Raw genomic sequence first — 15,325 nt, 5'->3', positions numbered from 1 at the left:
AACTTTTCATCCAAATCAGGCCTGGCAAATTCATCAATATTTTCTTAGTGTGTCGTTTATTTTTTTTAAATGGCTCGCTATCACCCCCTTAAACATTTGAAAAAGAACAGCCCCCGGATCTGTGTTTCATCAAACTTTTTGAAAATTTGATGAAGCATGTACAAAGCCAAGACATAACAAGAAGTGTCTGGGAGCCACATTCTAAATTGACAGGAAGTCGGACATTTTGAATTTACTTCAAACATTGACGAGGCTTTGACAAAAAAAACTGCTCTAACTTTAACTCCACAAAAATTCCTCGTGAGGATTCCTCACGTTTTTTCTCGTAAATATTTCATATTTCCAACGTGCCGGTACCCCAACGTTTCCAGGGTTGCGAGGGCCCTTTATAGCTTCTCGCAGCTCTAGTATTATTATTATTTTTCTATTTTCCGCAGGAAATCTGTCATTTTGAATTATCTTCAAAAGGGGCGTGTCTCCACAATGGACAAAATGCTTTATATTCTGTTATACACATTGCCCCACCTAGTGGTGACTAAAAATATAATTTTTTACATTTTAACGTACTGCACGGAGCTCTTTTAACGAATCTGACTGAATATTGGTCAGAAAAGACTCAAGACTTTGATCTTAATCTATCACGAATTTTATGACTTTTCGGCGAAGTGCGTGGCTATTAAGGTGCCGCAAAGTCTGATTATTCTCTGTGGCAACAAAAGCTCCTGCAAAAAGATTCAGATGATCCTTACTTCTCCAAATTTTTCACATTCAGGCCCTGAAGACGGCTGCCAACTTATTTTTCCTCGTAATGGTAGCGCTACCTACTGGTTAAAACAAAAACAAGTTATTTTCGTTGATGTTTTTCTCCGGGCAGGTACACAAGTTTGACCTCTTTGCTAGGATTACACATCAGGCCTGGCAATATGATGCATATTTTATTAGTTTCTTATCCAATTAAAAAAAAAAAAAAAAGGCTCACTAGTGCCCCCTAGAAATAAAAAAAAAGCAGCCTCGAATCAGTGTTTCACCTAGCTTTTTGAAAATTTGATGGAGTATGTACAAGGCCAAGGCCCACAAATCTCTTGGAGCCATATGCTAAATTTTGAATTTACTTTAAACATTTGACATGGCTTTGACAAGAAAAGCTGCTTTAACTTAAACTACACAAAAATTCTTCTTGATGATTTCTGACACTATTTCTTGTAAATATTTCACATTTCCCACATGCCAGTACCCCAATATTGCCAGGGGTTTGCGAGGGCCCTTCATAGCTGTTCGGAGCTCTAGGTATTATTATTTTTTATTATTATCCTTATTGTTATTATTATTGTCATGATTATTTTTATTATTATTATCATCCGTAAAAATCCATTGAAACCCATGCCCTACATGTACAGGAAGTGAGTTATTTGTATTTGAAAGTAAAACTTTGGCCCATTTTTGCACTTTTACAGGGGTCATACTTTGGTTCCATTGACCTAAACAATTCACCGAATTGATTAGAGATTTTTTGTTGTACAATGTCAACACGGAGCGCAGCATCAAACTTTGACTTTCATAATTCCTTTGGAGCTGAGGATTCTGGGTTGTACATTTCTCAGACATCTACGAAAATTTGATGATGTATGTAACAGCCCAAGATCTACAAAAATATCTTGCTTGCATGTGTTTTCTCCAGGTACTAAGGTTTCCTCCCACATTCCCAAAACATGTGTGATAGATCGATTGAACACCAAATTGTCCCCATGTATGGTGGTTCGTACCTTGCGATTTGTTGGCAACCAATTCAGGGTGTGCAGCTGTGATAGACACCCGCCAGCCTCGTTAGAAAGTGGCTGGATGGCTGATGATTGGTGTTTATCACTTTAATGTAATTAGTTTTTTTTCTTTGTGTTTTATGGAAAAGTGTAAAACAGAGGTCTTGATTATTGTGTTCAAATCTTCCGAATACATTAATCGTACAGGACTAATTTGATGAAATGGCGAATACTTTTTTAAACTTAATGCCTGTGTCCATTGCTCACAGACAGTCACGTCTTAATGACTCACTCTGAGGACCTCAAAAACCTCAGTGCCCCAAACTGCCAGAGGCTCTGTCATGTAGCTCAAAATCCACCTCCCATTTATCCGCCACCAGTCCAGTTTAAAATAGTCTTTAAAATGTGATTTGCTGACAGCCATGTCTAATAATGGTCAAATGTATTTTTCGGGATGAGCAGGTTTTAGAGGGCAAGGCCACAGCAAGCGACTTGACATTTCAACTAATCCCTTCTAGCTTGTGGTTTCTTGCACAATGTGAGATTTGCTTCAAGCCAGAATTGGCTTTTTCACATACGTTACCTGTCATGTTAGATTGGAAGATGACATCGTACAGGCCAGATTTGTTAGCAGCCCAAAGGCTGAAATGTGTCAGGATTGGATTTAGATGACAAAATCCCCGTGGGCTCCTGGCATTTTGTGCAAGAGCTGCAGGTTTAGAAGTTATTTTAATTGCTCAGGTGAATACTCAGGTCCATGGGGAACCCAATGATTTAGCCAGACTTCTAATGACAGGTTTGTTGCATTGTTCAGGGGAACCACTGCGTATTGATAATGCATGTGATTTTGTGTTTCCCACAAGGCCAGGCCTATATTATGCAGTATGTTTAGTTATTTGAGTACTTGAGCTGTTCTTTGTCATAAAATTAACTTTTCAGCAACTATTTTCATTTGGTGTGACTGTTCGAACAAAGGCGAGCCATGCTACAGTGACTTTGTTTAATGCACACAAGGGAACATGATGTAACTGTCACAAACCTTTGATAGCAATGGGTGAACAAATAGTACCTGTCAAGATTAGTTATAGCTCAGTTCAGTCACCTGCCCTTCGTGGCTACCCCTCAGACGCCAGATGAACTTTTCACTTGTCCATTTCAAAATGTTGATGCAAACAGCAGCATTGACAGATTCCAGTGGACTGAAGAATTCCTGTATTTTTTTTTTTTGGACAGGGATGCCTCGTAATGAAGAGACCTCTTCCATTTTCTCCACTCAATTTGTCATGTCAACTGTCCCATACACTCTCTGTGAGACAAGGTAAAACTCTCCATAGTATTTGTCCAGGTTTATGTTACAAGTTAAATGGATTTTAGAATAAAGAGTATCAGGACATTGTTGTGAATATTTCTGCACAAATCACACATCACATCTGCACATGTATTAAATATATAAAAATCTGGGGGCCCTCGACAAAATACTCAGAGGGTCAGGAGGATGTTTTCACAACGAAAAGATGATTATAATATTTGAATGTATTGTCAAAGGTAGATGTGCAGTGTTTTGCCGAGTATGTGTGTGCCATCATCCTAATCGTTCCGTTCCAATGTTTAAGATATAATGTGTTGTAGGTCAAACTCAAAATAAAATACAATGATCAGCACTCAAAAAGTAGAGTTCTTCTCCCTGGCCATTCAGGCTCACCGAGCTCTAAACCAGGCCCTAGGAAGGTAAATAGCATGTTGTCTTTATTGATTTTAGTTTTAATCTAAAACACTGTATTTTATATAAATGTTGTAACTATATGATTTAACATGTAATTCAAGTGTATTTGTCACAGAAATGACTGGGGTGCCCTAAGTCTAGTGGATGACCGTTACAGGAGTAATCCAAACAAGTACAGTGAACCCCCGCTACTTCGCGGTTCACCTTTCGCGGGTTCAGTGCTTCGCGGGTCTAAAAAATATTCGGGGGCATTGTAGTTTCGCCGAGCGGCACAAGGGGGCGCTGAAGCGGTTAGACGGCCGGCGTGCGCCGAAGAGGAGAGTGGACGAAGAAGAGAGTGGTCGAAGAAGAGCAGGTTCCCCCGGACACGATTGGTGGCGACGTTTCGCGCGGTTCGGACCGTATCAGAGCTCCGGCCGGCGTGCGTGGCAGTTAAGCCGTAGATGAGCAGCTTCCCCGGGCACGGGCGGTGCCAAACGGCCCCTAAGTTTAACCGAATGGAAGCTCCCAAGGAGGAGGGCATGCTCGCGTCACAGTAAGCCGAAGAGGAGCACCTTCCCCGGGCACGGGCGGTGCCAAACGGCCCCTAAGTTTAACCGAATGGAAGCTCCCGAGGAGGAGGGCATGCTCGCGTCACAGTAAGCCGAAGAGGAGCACCTTCCCCGGGCACGGGCGGTGCCAAACGGCCCCTAAGTTTAACCGAATGGAAGCTCCCGAGGAGGAGGGCATGCTCGCGTCACAGTAAGCCGAAGAGGAGCACCTTCCCCGGGCACGGGCGGTGCCAAACGGCCCCTAAGTTTAACCGAATGGAAGCTCCCGAGGAGGAGGGCATGCTCGCGTCACAGTAAGCCGAAGAGGAGCACCTTCCCCGGGCACCGGCGGAGCGCGAGGCTGTCAGTTATGAATGAATAAATAAATAAATGAAGAATGCCACCTTTCATTTCACTGTCATGATCCGTGCCTGTCATGCCGCGTGTGTTTTTGTTTTTTCAGCTGTGTGTGCGTTCCTCCAGCGATCGTCTCGTGCTGCGAGACGCGCTGATTACACTGACTATATTGTGATTATAATAAATATCTTTGTATCACCACCTTTTTTCCCGGGTCTGCGTTTGGAGAGTCCTGTTCAATCCTCCAGCTCTGCTGGAGGATCATAACATTCACAGGGCACACCGGACGGCGTACCAGCAGGTAAAAGTCGAAGTAATTAAATAAATACAAAAAGAAGTAATTGAATAAATACAAAAATAATGGCTGGGGAATAAAAAAATAATAAGTTTTAATAATAATTTGTTTTTTTGTTATAACATGAATTTCACTCTCTCTCTCTCTACCCGTATTCTATATGGTGTACTGTATACAGGGGGGTATATAATTGCGTCATTTTGCAAAATTTTAAAACGCAAAGAAATGCACATACAATACGGTAAGCACCACGGGCAATTGGTCAATTGGCCAATTCACTACAGTAGCCCAAGCTTCTCCCGATGCCCATCAGTCCACGCTCATCTCGTATACGTATGTACAATACGCTTCTGGCCATAGATCGCGGTTAGTTAGTCTTTGTCTCGCAGTAATTTTTTAAGTGTAAAAGTTTTGTGGAGCCATTCGTGATGCCTCCCAAACGCTCTTTATCCCTTGGTGCATCTAGTGAACCGAAGAGGAGCAGTAAAGCTCTTCATGCCCCTGCGCAAAACGACGGACTAATTATGTTAGTGTTTGCTTGTTTTTGTATGTTTGTTTTGTTTTTGATTGGTTGTTTGTAAGTAAATTGTTTGGTAGAACAGTGTTCTAGTGTGTTCACTCTCGCGCTCTCTACCCGTATATTTTTTTTTAATATATATTTTTTTAAGCATTTTTGAAGGTGCGCCGCTATATATAATTTATTTATTTATTTATTTTTTTTTGGAAGGTGCGACGCTACTTCGCGGATTTTCAGTTTCGCGGGTGGTCTCGGTCCCCATTAACCGCGAAAACCGTTTTTTGTTTTTTTTTTTAGGTGCGACGCTACTTCGCGGATTTTCAGTTTTCGCGGGTGGTCTCGGTCCCCATTAACCGCGATAACCGGGGGTTCACTGTACATCAAAGGTAAAATGGTAATATTTAGGTGGTCTTTATTTAATTTAACCTGACTCCTGTGGTAGGTCTTCAACCCAATAACTACATGAACTAGTTGGTTTCGTCCATGATCTAGAGTGCAGGTCTCAAACTGCGGTCCTGGAGGACCGCTTTCCTGCATGTTTTCCATCTCTCCTGACTGCAAAACACATTCAAATGAGCAGGATACGTTTAGGCTTCTTCAGAGCTTGCTGATGAGCTGATCATTTGAATCAGGTGTGTTGCAGCCGGGAGCGATTGAAAGCATGCAGGAAAGCAACCCTCCAAGGATAAAGCATTTATTAATTAACATAAAAACAATGATCTGTCGTCTGATTAATTCCTCATCTCTTGTGACCTTCATTGGCTTCATTGTCTATGAAAACATAGGTTTGATCATTGTTAAGGATGTTTCTATCAAAACAAGCTTGAACAAATGAATCAACCAGCCAAGATTGTCTGTCATTTACGCGCGGGGCAGCCCTCGAACTCCGAGGCGAAGCCAGCGTGTTCGACTGCACACATGGTTTTTATTTGCATCAGCATAAGCAATTTGAATATGCAATACAGAATGGGAAACTTGACATTTGACTCCATCACACTCTTCCAGCCTATTCTAATGGTTTCAGATTACAAGACATCTTTTGGTGTATGGTGTATTTTCACAAGGCCTGACACATACAAGTTATCTTTCTGGCCATGACGATATTGTTGCTTCAGAGATACCAAGCCTTGTGCTGAACCTCCCCAAGTCATAAGTTACGGCCTTAGAAGCGAGTGAGTCTCACTTTATCTGCTAAGGGTCTAAGAGGTCATCAACACCCCAAGGGAGGTGTTTACAGAAAAGGGTTCTGGCGTTGGGGAGTCACATTCGCGAGGAGGCCGTACCTGGCACCCGTAGCTGTCCAATTTGAGGCCAGAAAGATACGAATGCATGTGCAACAAAGGGGGCCTGTAAGATTAGTTATAGTTTGAAACTTGATAAGATGACAAACTAAACAACAAAACTAACAGATGAACATACAAATTTAAATTTCTTTAACAATCATGTTTCTGAGGACCCCTGGGAATATATTCCAAGATTTCAAATTACAAAAAAAGATGTTACCCCTGACCATTTGGAACACGACTCTCAAAAATAAATATTTTTTCTCCCACCCATTTTTAAGTACAGCTATGGTGGTCAGAAGGAAAATTATAGTTGGTTTAGCAAGAAAAAATGCGTCCAAACTCTTTTTTATTGATTGATTTCAGGGCTGCCAAGATTAGTCGATTCATCACAACGACATTGCAGTTAAAATCGTCGACCATTAATTTTAACACCCGATGTTCGCCGTTTATTTCCGTGTTTTAATTATTTGGCTATGTTTTTTTCTAAAAAATGCCTGTGTTAGGGTAACTCAGTTTTATGGCTAACCCATGTTAGCGTGAGCAGCAGTAGCCGAAAATGGGCGCATTTCACAAAATGGACGCATACCTCCCGTTCATATCAGCATGGCGTAAAATTAAGAAACAATGCAAGTGTTTATTTTACTTTATTTTAGCACAGTGCATTTCTCTAATTTAATCATATGATTTCACTCCTTTCTACAAAAAAAAAGATTGGAGCCAAGAGTGAAATACGGTTACAAATATTTCTTTTTGTATTTATCTACATGTATTTATTACATTTATTTCATAGTATTAGTGTAAATCATCATAGTGTATAGTTTCCGGTTCCATTTTAAAAGGCACTAACATTTACAGCTAAACATTTCATGGCCACAGCCTTGAATTTGAGTTGCCCCCATCATTTATAATCATGTTAGGAATGCTGGTACAAGCTGCTAAGTTGAATACAAATTGAATGTACTATTATCATCTTCATGTGTATATACCTGAAAGAATTCTAGCAGCAAGATAGTCTAATGTTGATATAAGAGCAGATGTTTGCTGGTGCGATTACGGGGCGATTTACAGATGATCCGATTAGTCGACGAATCGCGACTACTGTTGATTAGTCGTTAATTTGTGGCATCCCTTTACTGGTTGTATTAAATAAAGTAAGCTGAGACATGTTTTGGGGCCCATGTCCTAGGCGCATGGCAGCTCATGTGGTTAGACATACTTGCTCTTTCTTAGCCTGCTGGACGCTGCTCTTTTTTTTTTAACTGAAAATGATAAATCGATTCCCAGTGCTCCATCGATCTCACTCTTAACCTCCTTCCAAAATGTGAGCAATTTTGGGCAGTCCCAAAATATATGCCAGTGGTCGCCAATCAATCCTACGGACACACCCCCTCCAGCAATATTTTACAGATGTGTTATCCACAAATTTGGACACCACCAAGGGGGTCCGAAAAAATCTCATCTCTATCATCCAGTCAAATTCCTTCCAAACATTACTGCCAATTCCCTTATGACACCCTGCACATATTTCTTCCCACTCCCGATCCTCAATAATAACATTCAACTCCATTTCCCGTTTAGTTTTGATGTAAAAAGTATTGTCTGGAGAATCTAACGATAAATTTCTGTATATTGGGGAGTGATGCTTTTCGGTAGGCAGCTGACTTTTGATCATATTGAGAAAGTAAGTTTAAAGGTTGGATGGCGCTCTCTTGATAATATTCCAATCTTTGTGGTTTGTTACATAATGTCTAAGCTGAAAATATCTGAACATGTCACTTTGGGAAAGTGAAAATTTCTCATGTAAATAGAAGAATGGTTAAAAAACATTGTCATGAATAACTCTCAGCTTAGTGTTCGCCCTCCTTGTAAAGGTGATATCTGACATTGAGGGAGGGAAGTCCAGATTTCAAGAGATCTGCACAGAGAGAGAGCCGCACATCCTCTACTTCACTTTTGCACTATTGACCATACTTTTAACATGTACGTCACCCACATATTTGTAAGGTGCGGCGGAATCTCTCCTTCACACAGCGAGGGTGTAACAGTCTATCACTGAAGGCGCTGTGAAGTGATGTAAAAGTGTCATTGAGGGGATGGGCTGGGTTGTCCAGCATTGATGACAGTTTTGGCGTCATCCGCCTGCCCCTCACTGAGTCCACATAGTCTAGGGAGCAGCCCAGGACAGGGCTGGCACTCCTCACAGTTTGTCCAGCCTCTTTTTGTCCCGGCCCGAGATGCCTCCTGCCCAGGAGACCACTCCATAGAAAATGACCGATGACACCACAGAGTCATAGAAGTTCCTGAGGAGTGTCCCCTGAACGCCAAAGGACCTCACCCTCCTGAGTAGGAAGAGTCTGCTCTGACCCTTCCTATAGAGAGGGTCTGTGTTGTCGCTCCAGTCCAGTTTATTGTTCAGATGAACACCAAGGTAAGTTGAGACCCTCTCAATGTCTGTTCCCTGGATATTCACAGGTGCAGGTGGAGAGTGCCAACGCTCGCAGAAATCCACCACCTCTTTGGATTTCCCAGCGTTGATTTGGAGGCGGTTCTGTTGACACCAGTTCACAAAACCCTGAGTAAGTTCTCTGTACTGCCGATCGTCTCCGTCAGTGATGAAACCGACAATCGCAGAGTCATCAGAAAACTTCTGCAGCTGACAGGTAGGGGAATTGTATTTGTAGTCTGAGGTGTAGAGGGTGAACAGGAAGGGAGCCAGAACAGTTCCCTGCGGTGCTCCCGTGCTGCAGAGGCGCAAGTCAGACATACAATCCTGTGTTCTCATGTACTGTGGCCGGTTTGTGAGGTAGTCGTGGATCCATGTGATGAGGGGGTGGGCCACTGCCGCCTGCTTCATCTTGTCTCCCAATAGGGTGGGCTGGATGGTGTTGAAAGCACTGGAGAAATCAAAGAACATGATCCTCACAGTGCTCCCCGCCTTCTCCTGGAGGGAGAGTGAAGTGTGGAGCAGGTAGATGATGGTATCATCCACACTCATGCCAGGCTGGTATGCGAACTGGAGTGGGTCCATGGAAGAGTTCACCAGGGGGCGCAGATGGACGAGGACCAGTCTCTCCAGGGTCTTCATCAGATGAGACGTCAGCGCCATGTTTTCCACAGCTGGGGGACTCTGCCCAGCTTCAGGCTCAGGTTGAACATGTGCTGGAGGATTCCACACAGCTGGTCTGCGTAGGATTTGAGGAGCTGGAGCTTCTGGACCCGCTGCATCTTACTGTCCTGGTGGGAATACTGTTCCCCATGCAGAAATTAATATAGTCTGTAATTGTGTCCGTTCGACCATTGATGTCCTCCCCGTGGGCTTCGCTGAAAACTGCCCTCACAGTTGTGTTGAAACAGTCCTTTAAGGCCTCCTCGGCTTCTTCGGACCATCTCTGAACTGTGCGTGTCACAGCTGGCTGCCTGCGAACCAGAGGTTTGTACACAGACATGAGAGCCACCAAGTTGTAATCAGCTTTTCCCAGCAGGGAGAGGGACAGTGGTGTGTAAGCCTCCTTGGTTTTGGCATAGAAAAGGTCCAATATTTTATTGTCTCTGGAGTGGCAGGTGACATATTGTGTGAATGAAGGGAGAAAGGAGGAAGGAGAAGCATGATTGAAGTCACCAGAGATAAGGAGTCGGGTATTTGGGTGCTGTGTTTGTAGCCTGCTCACAGCTGCTGTCAGTACGTCACAGGCTGTCTCACTGTTAGCAGAGGGGGGTACGTACAATGCCACCGCAATCACATGACTGAACTCTCGCGGGACGTAGTACAGACGCAGGCTAACAGCTAGCAGCTCAATTTTATCGACTGCAAAGTTGGTCCTTAATAGTGATATGCCCAGGGGTACACCAACTATCATTAACAAACACAACCAGCCCTCCTCCTTTCCTCTTACCGCTTTCCAGTCTCCTGTCCACACGTAGAATTTGGAAGCCGTCCAATTCCACAACGGCGTCCGGCATTAGCTCTGTTAGCCAGGACTACGTGAACATCAGCAAGCTAGCCTCCTGGAAGTTCCTCTCCTTCCGGGTTAGCACTGTTAACTCGTCCATTTTATTGGGAAGGGAAATTAATAATAACGGATGGGAAAACGGGGTGGTAACGTCTCGTCTTTGCCTGCCGTTCAGCCCCCGCACAACCTCCCCGTCTCTTCCTCCTCAGTGTCGCAAATAATTTATTATAACTTGCTTTATATAATAGTGAAAGTTGCGGAGTGAGCGTGCATACCATGTACTTGAAGCCCTGAGAGAGGCCCTGCGGGAGGTTCAATACTGAGCGCAAATAAGATAGGCGAAAGTGCGTGTCCCTGTCTTGTCCCCTACTCATCTTATAGAAATCGGAACAATGTCCATTAATCCTAACTCTCGAGCGCGGGCTCATTTAAAACACCCGAATGCAACTCAAAAAAGTTTCATTAAAGCCCATATGGATTAACGCTTGGTCCAGAAATGTCCAATCCATCCTGAAGGATAATGTAATCATGGCAGTCATGATCTAAACACAGAGCAAAGGGTAGACTGATAGGAGCCGCCAGCATGACTTTTGTTGTCCCGGCATGAAAGTCCATTGTTTCAGAGGTGTCTCGTTCACACCTCCTATTGTTGCAGCCTTGATCCAATCTTCCTGCAGTCATCTCCTGAGGGTCTTGTCATTAGCATGGTCCAAACTTCGGTTACACTTAAAGGATTTCATACATTTGACTATTTAAGGGATACAGGAATTTGAGCTCGGTGTAGATCATTAGATGTTGCTGCATCCTGTGTGTGACTGGTGGAGCGGAACGGTGTGTGGGGTGCAGGAATGTGCAAGAATGGAATGTTTTAGAAGCAGACGGTGCTGAGCGAGACGAGATGACTCGGGGGGCAGTGGATGAAGGAGCAGCCTTCAAAAGTTCACACGCAGGAGGAGCCACGGGATTCGGCGGGGGAAGAAAGACCAATAAGAGCAAGCTAAAGTTAACTGCAGGATACACATAGACAATAGAATCATGCCAGGATGCCTTTGTTGCTGTGCCATTTGCATATTGTATAGTATGAATCGTTACTGGGCAACTCGGATGTAGAGTATGTCTGCTGGTGGCAAGAGAGGCGTACAGAGTTGTATTGAGAGGGACCCGAGACCCAGGTGCACATGTAATCAATAATCTGTGTATTAGGAATAAATCCACTCGTGCGTGAAAATGCCGGCTTCCTGATACCTTTCTATTGCAGAACGGGCGCGCATATTATTGGATGAGTGAGAGTTGGGTAAGGTCACAAATTGGAGTCAGATTGCTAATTTGAGTTTCCATTGATTTAAAATTAAATTCCAACATTGATTTAAAACTAAATTCCAACAATCCGGTCAAGCGTTTTTTCAGCATCCAGGCTGAGAAATAATGATGGAGTCCTTCTGGCCGAGGCAATGGATTGCAGGTTGAGGTCCTGTCTAACATTGTCAGTGCCACGTCGACCGGTGATAAACCCTGTCTGGTCGGAATTGATTCATTTCTGTGTGTATTTTTGTATTTTCTATCTGCCAAAATAGAAGTCAAGATTTTTATATCCTGAAATAGAAAACTTATAGGCCGATAGCCAATGATCTGAGAAGGGTCCTTTCCTTTTTTGTGTATAACCGTAATGATTGCCTCGGACCAGGTTTTTGGGGGATCCCTAACATCGAAAGCATAATTATCTATCCAACTCAAAACTGGGGCCAGATCCCTTGCAAAAACGTTATAATACTCCGCCGAGTACCGTTGACTCCATGGGAAGCATTGTTCTTTAACTTACTATTATTATTATTATTCTTTTCCTTTTGGCTTTTCCTTTCAAGGGTCACCACAGTGAATCAGTTGCCTCCATCTAACCCTATCCTCTGCATCCTCTGCTCTCACCCCAACGACCTTGATGTCCTTTTTAACTTCATCCATAAACCACACACTTTGGTCTTCCTCGAGACCTCTTGCCTGGCACTTGGAAACTCAGCATCCTTCTGCCAATATACTCAGTATCTCTTCTCTGGACATGTCCAAATCATCTCAGTCTGGCCTTTCTGACATGTGCTGTCCCTCTGATGTACTCAGTCCAGATCCTATCCATCTTGGTCACTCCCAAAGAGAACCTTAGCATCGTCATCTCTGCCAGGTCCAGCTCTGCCTCCTGTCTTTTCTTCAGTGGCACTGTCTCCGGACCAGACAACATCGCTGGTCTCGCCACAGTTCTATAAATCTTTCCTTTCATTTTAGTTGAAACTCTTCTATCGCACATCACACCTGATACTTTTCTCCACCCGTTCCAGCCAGCCTGCACACGCTTCTTCACTTCTTTTCCACACTCTCCATTGTTCTGGACTGTAGACCCTAGATACTTCAACTCCCTCACTTTCTTCGTCTATTCTCCCTGTAAGCTCACTCTTCCTCTTGGGTCTCTCTCATTTACACACAGATACTCCATCTTGCTACGGCTAATCTTCATTCCCCTCCTTTCCAGGGCAAACCTCCATGCCTCCAGCTCCTCCTCGACCTGTTCCCTGCTCCCACTACATATCACAATGTCACCTGCAAACATCATGGTCCATGGAGGTTCCTGTCTAACAACTTCTATGTAACTTCTATGCAATCCAGACTTCCTCATACAGAACCACAGTTCCTCTCTGGGGACTCTGTCATAAGCTTTCTCCAGATCTACAGACACAATGCAGCTCCTTTTGTCCTTCTCTGTACTTCTCTATAAGCATCCTCAAAGCAAATATTACATCTGTTGTACTCTTTTTTGGCATAAAGCCATATTGCTGCTCACAGATGTATACCTCTGCCCTCAGTCTAGATTCCACCATTCTTTCCCACAGCGTCATTGTGTGGCTCATCAGCTTCATTCCTCTGTAGTTGCCACAGCTCTGCAAGTCTCCCTTGTTCTTAAAAAATGGACACCAGCACACTTCTCCTCCATTCCTCTGGCATCTTCTCACTGTCTAAGATCCTGTTGAACAGCCCAGTCAGAAATTCTACTGCTATCTCTCCTCGGCACTGCCATACCTCCACGGATATATCATCAGGGCCGAGTGCCTTTCCGCTCTTCATCCTCTTCAATGCTCTTCTCACTTCATCCTTACTGATCTTTGCTACTTCCTGGTCCACATCAGTCGCCTCTTCTTATCTTTGTTCTCTCTCATTTTCCGCATTCATCAACTCTTCAAAGTAGTCTTTCAATCTTCCAATCACACTACTGGCATCTGTCAACACAATTCCATACGTCCTTTATTACCCTAACCTCCTGCACGTCCTTCCCATCTCTGTCTCTCTGCCTTGCCAACCTGTAATGATTGGTCTCTCCCTCCTTACTGTCCAACCTCGCATACAAGTCATTGTAAGCCCCTTGTTTGGCCTTTGCCACTTTTACTTTCACCTTCCGCTGTATGTCCCTGTATTCCTGTCTACATTCTTCAGTCATCTCACTCTCCCACTTCTTCTTAGCTAACCTCTTTCTCTGGATCCATTTCTGCACCCCCTCATTCCACCACCAAGTCTCGTTATCTCCTTTCCCTCCAGATGACACACCAAGGACTTTCCTACGTGTCTCTCTGATCACATTTGCTGTCGTTGTCCAGTCATTTGGGAGCTCCTCCTGACCTTCAAGAGCCCGTCTCAACTCTTTCCTGAAGGTCATACAACACTCTTCCCCTTTCAACTTCCACCATTTTGTCCTCTGCTCTGCCTTCGCCCTCTTTGTCGTTTTCACCACCAGATTCATCCTACACACTACCATCCTATGCTGTCTGGCTACACACTCACCTACCACTACTTTGCAGTCGCTGATCTCCTTCAGATTACACCGTCTACAAAAGGCGTAGTCTTTCTGTGTACTCCTACCTCCACTCTTGTAGGTCAACCTATGTTCCTGCCTCTTTTGGAAGAAAGTATTCACAACAGCCATTTCCATCTTTTTTGTAAAGTCAACCACCATCGGTCCTTCTATGTTCCTCACCACTGTTTCCTGCCCCAACATGTCCATTGAAGTCTTTACCAATGACAACTCTCTCATTTCTTGGGATGCTTTCAAACATTTCATCATGGTCAAACCAAAAGCTCTCCTTCTCCTCCAGTTCACAACCTACCTGTGGCGCATTGATCATCACACCTTCGATTCCTAGCTGCAGGCTCATCATTCTATCTGACACTCTTTTTACTTCCAGGATGTTCCCAACAAACTCCTCTTTCACAATAACTCCTACTCCATTTATCTTCCTATCTTTCCTTCTGGTCTCCTGAATACAAAGTATGTCCACTTTCCTCCTCTACATCATGTAAACCAGCTCTCAACCTTTCCCCATCATAGTTCCCACATTCAAATTCCCTACTCTCAGTCCAAGACTCTTTGTGTTCCTCTTCTCTTTCTTCATTCTAACACATCTTCCTCCTCCCATTCTTCGACCAACAGTAGTCCAATTTCCACCAGCGCCCTGTAGGTCAGCAGCACCGGTGGCGGTCGTTGTTAACCCGGGCCTCGACCGATCTGGTATGGAATCTTATATTTGATTTGCATGTTTGATTTGGCCAAAGTTTTCCGTCGGATGCCCTTCCTGGCACAAACTTCTGTATTTATCCGGGCTTGCGACCGGCATAAGAAGACACTGGCTCGTGCCCCCTTACGGCTAAATTTGTTCTTTAACTTACTATTGCTATCTATTATTTACTGCCTATTCCTCCAATTGTATTAGAACCTCCACAGGGCCCCACAATTTTTTGAAATTTCTGGTTGAAGTCTCAATGAATATGTTATTCTTTCCATTTGGTGAAGTTCTCTCAACTTTAAAATCCATGAATCAAAGGAGGGTGGATCTGTTTGCAACCAAGATGTTGTGATACACTTCAGAGCGGCTGCA

The 15,325-nt window shown here is 43.8% G+C and overlaps 1 pseudogene; it reads right to left on the bottom strand.

Annotated features, from left to right (window-relative positions):
* Positions 1-12,272: 12,272 nt before the first annotated feature.
* On the bottom strand, positions 12,273-14,208 carry LOC148334303 (uncharacterized; annotated as a pseudogene).
* Positions 14,209-15,325: the final 1,117 nt, after the last annotated feature.

The sequence above is a fragment of the Idiotropiscis lumnitzeri genome, chromosome 7 (genome assembly GCF_059441095.1).
Source record: "Idiotropiscis lumnitzeri isolate Australia: NSW breed Sydney's pygmy pipehorse chromosome 7, RoL_Ilum_1.0, whole genome shotgun sequence".
Classification (NCBI taxonomy): Eukaryota; Metazoa; Chordata; class Actinopteri; order Syngnathiformes; family Syngnathidae; genus Idiotropiscis; species Idiotropiscis lumnitzeri.
This window is presented reverse-complemented; position numbering and strand designations above follow the sequence as displayed.